Genomic DNA, 6,749 nt, shown 5'->3' with positions numbered 1-6,749 from the left:
AAGACATATTTTTTTCTAATAAACATTCAGTGCTGCCTTGCCTCCTCGTGCCACATGCTACCACATGAAAGCTACAGCCTTCCTAAACGTGATTCATCAGAAAAATCAAGGGGGAAATAGCCGTGATCTGATATACTGAGCACCCTTAAATTACAAAGCAGCCACTTCCCGGGTAGCGCAGGGGAAGACAGAGACTCAGTGACAAAGTGCCGCGCAGCCTGTCACGTCCGTGAACTGCAGAATGGGGCAGGTCACTGAATTATGTCCCAGCACCGCTGCACATCCATCGAGACATGAGGTAGCCAAGCCGGCGTGCCCAAGATGAAAGTCTGAGCGATTCAGAGGAGGCTGTAACTCTTTAGAAAACATACACTAAGTAGTTGTGTTGACGCCTACATGACATTTCCAAGGTAGCTGGGAAACCAGACCATTTGTTACACTGAATCGAAATCAATAGTGAAGAGGAAGATGAGCAATGGATTTAAAAAAAATTTAATTGAACAGGAGTTCAATAATTCCATAGTTCCCAACATCACCACTCTTATGCTTAAACTTCAAGATTGAGTAAAAAAAAAATTTTTAAATAAAAACCTCAGCAATATGGCACAGTACCAGGAGCCCATTTCTCGTCTTAGATACCATTTAAAGAAGAAAATATTGTTGTCCCATTAGACAAAAATATAATAAGGAAATAGTCAATTGTTTTTACCCCTTCTCTCTCTCTCTCTCTCTCTCTCTCTCTCTCTCTCTCTCTCTATATATATATATATATATATATATATATATATATATATATATAGTGGCTGTCGTCAGTATCACTCTGACAGGAGCCTGAAAAATTAACACATCACTAGGACTTACCATGTGAGATTTAACTTTTGATAAACAACAAAGTGGGTGACTGCTGTGCTAGCTATTTTTAATCCACCGTGTGTGTGTGCTCTTTTTATTGCTTTATACAGCATATCTGATTCCCTCTAAAGCACCAACTAAAAATCTATCCAGCTGTCATTCGGTGCCCGGTAACATCTATCATCACACAGGCTGGCAGGTCTAGTCTATGAGGCAGAGGGGAGAGGAGACAGGAGGCAGAGTCAAGGACTGTCACATGGGATGGGGAGAAAAACTTGTCACAATTATTTATGGCTCTTGCTGGGGCACATAATAGGACACATAAGCCTGTTTCAGTTTCAAGCACCCTTGCACGGCTGTTCCCTTGTCGAAGTTGGACGCGAGCAGCTCTGCTTTACACATACAATTTCCTGAACAATGCCAAGCACTTCGGAAGTGACAGTGACAAATACTGGAGTTGGTGGCTGTAGCTCTGTGGGCTGTTAGGAGCCTGTGAGTGTCAGTAACCAGGAGAACTGCCATAAGAAGCTGCAGGGCCTCTATTCCCCTACTCCTTTCTTCCTGGTGAAAGACTTTCTTCCCCCTCGTTGCTTTTCACTGCTGGGGACGCGTGTTTAGAGAGCAGGAAATGCTACGTTCCAGCCTGATTTTATTATTCCAAGCCGTAGCTATCCTACCCCAGGAGGAGTGGACTTCTGTACTCATTTGTTCTTTCCCTTGCCCTTCCCTTTCACACACAGAACAAGAAACTAATTCCATAATCTCATCTGTAAGCGCCCTTTGGTTTCACGCCTGCTAAATATCCATGTTTCTGAGCAGTCTGAATAGTCTGCCTCCGGATGTATTTGCAAAAGCAAGTGCTGGATTAGATGGTAATTTTGTCCAGGTCTGTAATCTAAATCCTGCTACAAGCCCCCTTGGTCTTAGTAGCCTCATCAAGGTCTAACCTTTGACCCTTTGGAGAGACTTAAAGGAAACTTCATCGACATTCTCTCTGCCTGACAGACCGTGGCAAACTGAAGAGCTGAGCTTGCAACGTTTAAGATAATTAAACAGAAAATGGAGGTCCGGTCCAGTAAGTGACTCTTGCACACTTTCTGACTCTTGCGTGGCCCCACATTAACCTAGGTGCCCACACAGAGCCCTCGGGCACCTTGGCATCACCTGCCCCGACCCTGCTGATGAAAAATGGCAAAGATCTTAATATAAGATAATAGGAACAAAATGGCCTGTATCTACCCTGGAAGCCAAATCAGAAATTAATATGGGAAAGAAGGAAACGTGTGAATAGAAGCACCTGGAAACATCAAAATTGTTCCAATTATCTGTTTAGAATTTGCTAAACCAAAAGTCAGCCATCTTAGCTTAGAAATATCATGGGAGGGCCGGCAGAGTGGCGTGATGGTTAAGAACTGGCTTGGGATACCAGAGGGCCCCAGTTCGGATCCCACATGTGAGGGCCAGTGACACTGCCCTCCACAGCTAAGATGCTGAACAACAGCTCAACCTGGAGCTGGGCTGCCATGNCGAGGGGGAGTATTTTGAGGGGGATTAATGGCAATGTGTCTTTTACTGTAATAAATTTTTTTATTTAAACATTCACCATATTGTTTCATCACACCTCGTACTATAGGGGTCTATAAAGCACCAGATAGTAAATATTTCAGGCTCTGCGGATGGGTCATCCAGTCTCTGTCACAACTCCTCAACTCTGCTGTTGTGTAATATACTGGAGCAGCCACAAACCGTCTGCAAATGAGTGGGCGTGGCAGTGTGTCAATAGAGATTTACCTGTGGACACTGAAACTTGAACTTCACATCATCTTCACATGTCCCTAAATACTATTTTGATTTTTGTTTTCAACCATTTCAAAATGTAAAGAGCATCCTTAACTCGTGGGCCACACATAGACAGGCAGCAAACTGCATGGGGGCCGTGGGCCCTAGTTGGCTGACCCCGGGTATAAAAGCAGGGCTGGTGCTGTCCTGGGACTGACACTATGGAAGGGACACCGACAGGAAAGATGTAAAAGGATACATAAATGAGATGACATCAGGTTGCTCTAAGTGGTATGAAGGAAATAAAATAGGATGGTGTAGTAACGAGTGGCTGAGAGGTGGCAATTATTTAGACAGAGCTGTGAGGAAGGACCTCTGTGAGACCTGAATGACAAAGGGGGTCAGTCCACTGTTCGTCCACAGTCCCCTGCTCACCTAGGCATCCCCGAGCACACTAATTCCATCAGACAGGTACTCTTAGGCCTAATTATTAATTTCTAGAATTACACTGCCAAACAGCAGAAAACAAAGCAATTGACTCACCTGACCCTGTGATCAAAATTGTAGAAGATAAGCATATGCTGGTAAGAATAATGCTTATTAATAGTACAGGTTTCCAGGTGCTGCGTGGAACACCTAATCCCAGTCGCTAGGAGATACAAGTTTTAAATGTGCAGCAAAGGTTTTCCAAGCAGATTTGTTGTTTGTTTGTTTGTTTTTTAAATTGGAAACCATACCATGACCTTAGGTCATTTCTCTTCCCCTTTCAATACTCATAGAGTCTAAGTAAAGGTGCGCTCTCAAATTACAAACTTGGGTTGGTGGGGACTCTTGATTTACACCCTATTGAACTACAGTAACTTTATTTTTCACAGCTGCTAAAATATTTTTGTAAAGACGAACAAAATGATTTTGGGGGAAATTCTCTTAGGGAAAACAGAATCGTAAAGAGACCCGCTGTGTGATTTGTCTTTTAGGGGACAGGCCAAAGGTGAACGCTATTTCTGCTCTTCTCATAAATTGCTGGTTAATTTCAAACCCAGTGTCAAAGGATTTGATGGCACTTTTTTATCTTTCACTGAAGGTGTGATCTCAGGCACGTCACTCCATTTCCTTGCCTGTAAAATGGACTCGTGACCCCCGGTTTTTTCATCTCATACAGCTGTTGTTAGAATCTAATGAAACGACTTATGGGAAGACTACAATATCGTAACATGCTTGTATAGTTTATCATAATCATGATCCCCTATTGTGATATGATCAATATCTGGGGCTTCGGTCTGAATGAGACCATGTCATTTTGTGCTTGTTGACACATTGCCTATACCCAAGTTCAAATTCAACTGTAAACTCCCAAAAAGATGGAATTGGATTTGTCATTGCTTCCACGTGCTCAGTGTAATATTGTGCACACAATAGGCTCCAAAATGTATTCCTTGGCATATTATTGGGAGACTGATTATTGCCAAAGACCTTTCTCACTTGCAAATACTGTGGTCCTCTCTCATAATGCTTGCCACCATGGAAAGGAGGTGGCATCCCCAGACTCATGCTTTGAAATAGGGTTCCCACAAGTGTCTTTCTCAGAACCCAAGTCACAGAGACGTTTTGGAAAATCAGAGTCTTGTCTTAGCCCTCTTACAAAGCCATGAAGCCTGAGAGTGTGCTCCGAGAGTCAAAATTTCTACTGAAAGATGGACATCTTTGTTCACTCTGGGGTCTCACAGATCCATTTGAAGAGAGATGCTTTCTGTCCATTAGCAGCAATTTGTACCCCTGCCAACAAGTATCACTTCCAAGTCACTTTGGGAAATGCTCAGGAAGAGTGTTTTATAAACTACAGGTCATAAAATCAATTTAGTGGGCTCGAGTGGGGAGCGGCAAGCTATGGCCCACAGGCCAAATCCAGCCCACTGCCTGTTTCCGTATGGCCCGCAAGTTAAGAGTGGTTTTTATGTTTCTAAACGGTTGGAAAAAATCAAAGGAAGAATTATATTTTGTGACACCAGGAAGTTACATGAAATTCAAACTTCTGTGTCCGTAAGTAAAGGTTTTCTGGAACACAGCCATGCCCGTTTGTTTATGTCTTGCCTCTGCTGCCTTCACACGACAATGGCAGGATTGACTAGTTCTCAGTTGTCCCTCAAAGCCGAAAATGCTTACTACCTGGCCTTTTGCAGGAAAAGGTTGCCGACGCCTGGACTAGAGCAGAAGGTTTTTAAAAATGAAATAGAAGAGAATAGAAAATAACAGAGTATGTCACATGTGGGAAGGATCATTAGTGCTTCGAGGGACATTTGCTTCCAGAAAATGTATGTATGTTGCGTATGTGTGCGCACCTGGTCATGGTAACTCCATGCCTTACTGTGCAGTGCTGTCCAAAAAAATTTTTTTCAATGATTCTAGAAGCAGATTAGGACCTGCCACTCAGGGAGATTCGTGGTACCATTACATAAAGTTGCTAGATGGTGAGCGAGAAAGAGCAGAAAGACAAAAGGCTGATCTACAAATTCAGGTACTCGACTGTCCATATAAAGAAGCATCTCAGTGAAGGTTCTTTTCCAATGAGAAAGAGAGATTTGCCAAAAGCAGTATGAATGATCTACTGAATATGATCCCTTAGACTTTAGAGGGTTGGTTTATCCAAGACTGCTTACACAGAATCCAACAATGTAAAACATTCCTGTCGTTCCATAGAGAGGGCTTCATTCTGAAAATAACTTTCCATTCACTCATCCAGCACATGGTCCTCAAATCTGGAAAGATTTTGAGTAAGGAGGTGTAGGTGGCCTGAGTAAAACTATCCCAGTAATAATTAGAATAACTGAATAATCATTATTATAATAATTAAAGTAATAATAGTTCAACACCTATTGCCAGGGATTGTGCTAAACTCATTCATTTTACTCAGTCCTCCAAACACCCCTATAATGTGAGGATAATTATTGCCCCCATTCTCCGGATAGTTCCTGAAGCACAGAGGAGCTAACAACTTGCTAAGTTCGCCCAGGAGAGAAAAGAATGACATGGGACTTGAATCCAGGCAGCAGGATCCACAAACCTGCCCTTCTGACCATTTCATTATATTTTCTTGCCACTCACATGTCTCATCACTTCATGTCTGCTGAAGAAAGCTGAACCAACGGAGTCATGAAGCCATAGGCTATAGGCTTTATTATGGAAATTGTTCTATGGAAAGAATTCTATGACAATCAAAATAATAAACACCACCCAGGAACACCCGTACCACCAGGTATCGCTAGAAATGATGCAATTGTACCCATATTGAATTAGCTCCACATTTGAGTTATGGAGGCATAGCTCAAATGATCCCTTTTGCCTCAAATGTACCCAACCCAAAAGACATATTTTTTTCTAATAAACATTCAGTGCTGCCTTGCCTCCTCGTGCCACATGCTACCACATGAAAGCTACAGCCTTCCTAAACGTGATTCATCAGAAAAATCAAGGGGGAAATAGCCGTGATCTGATATACTGAGCACCCTTAAATTACAAAGCAGCCACTTCCCGGGTAGCGCAGGGGAAGACAGAGACTCAGTGACAAAGTGCCGCGCAGCCTGTCACGTCCGTGAACTGCAGAATGGGGCAGGTCACTGAATTATGTCCCAGCACCGCTGCACATCCATCGAGACATGAGGTAGCCAAGCCGGCGTGCCCAAGATGAAAGTCTGAGCGATTCAGAGGAGGCTGTAACTCTTTAGAAAACATACACTAAGTAGTTGTGTTGACGCCTACATGACATTTCCAAGGTAGCTGGGAAACCAGACCATTTGTTACACTGAATCGAAATCAATAGTGAAGAGGAAGATGAGCAATGGATTTAAAAAAAATTTAATTGAACAGGAGTTCAATAATTCCATAGTTCCCAACATCACCACTCTTATGCTTAAACTTCAAGATTGAGTAAAAAAAAAATTTTTAAATAAAAACCTCAGCAATATGGCACAGTACCAGGAGCCCATTTCTCGTCTTAGATACCATTTAAAGAAGAAAATATTGTTGTCCCATTAGACAAAAATATAATAAGGAAATAGTCAATTGTTTTTACCCCTTCTCTCTCTCTCTCTCTCTCTCTCTCTCTCTCTCTCTCTCTCTAT

Source organism: Hipposideros armiger, unplaced genomic scaffold (assembly GCF_001890085.2).
Source record: "Hipposideros armiger isolate ML-2016 unplaced genomic scaffold, ASM189008v1 scaffold_54, whole genome shotgun sequence".
Classification (NCBI taxonomy): Eukaryota; Metazoa; Chordata; class Mammalia; order Chiroptera; family Hipposideridae; genus Hipposideros; species Hipposideros armiger.
The sequence above is the reverse complement of the archived record's forward strand: the minus strand, read 5'-3'. Positions refer to the sequence as shown.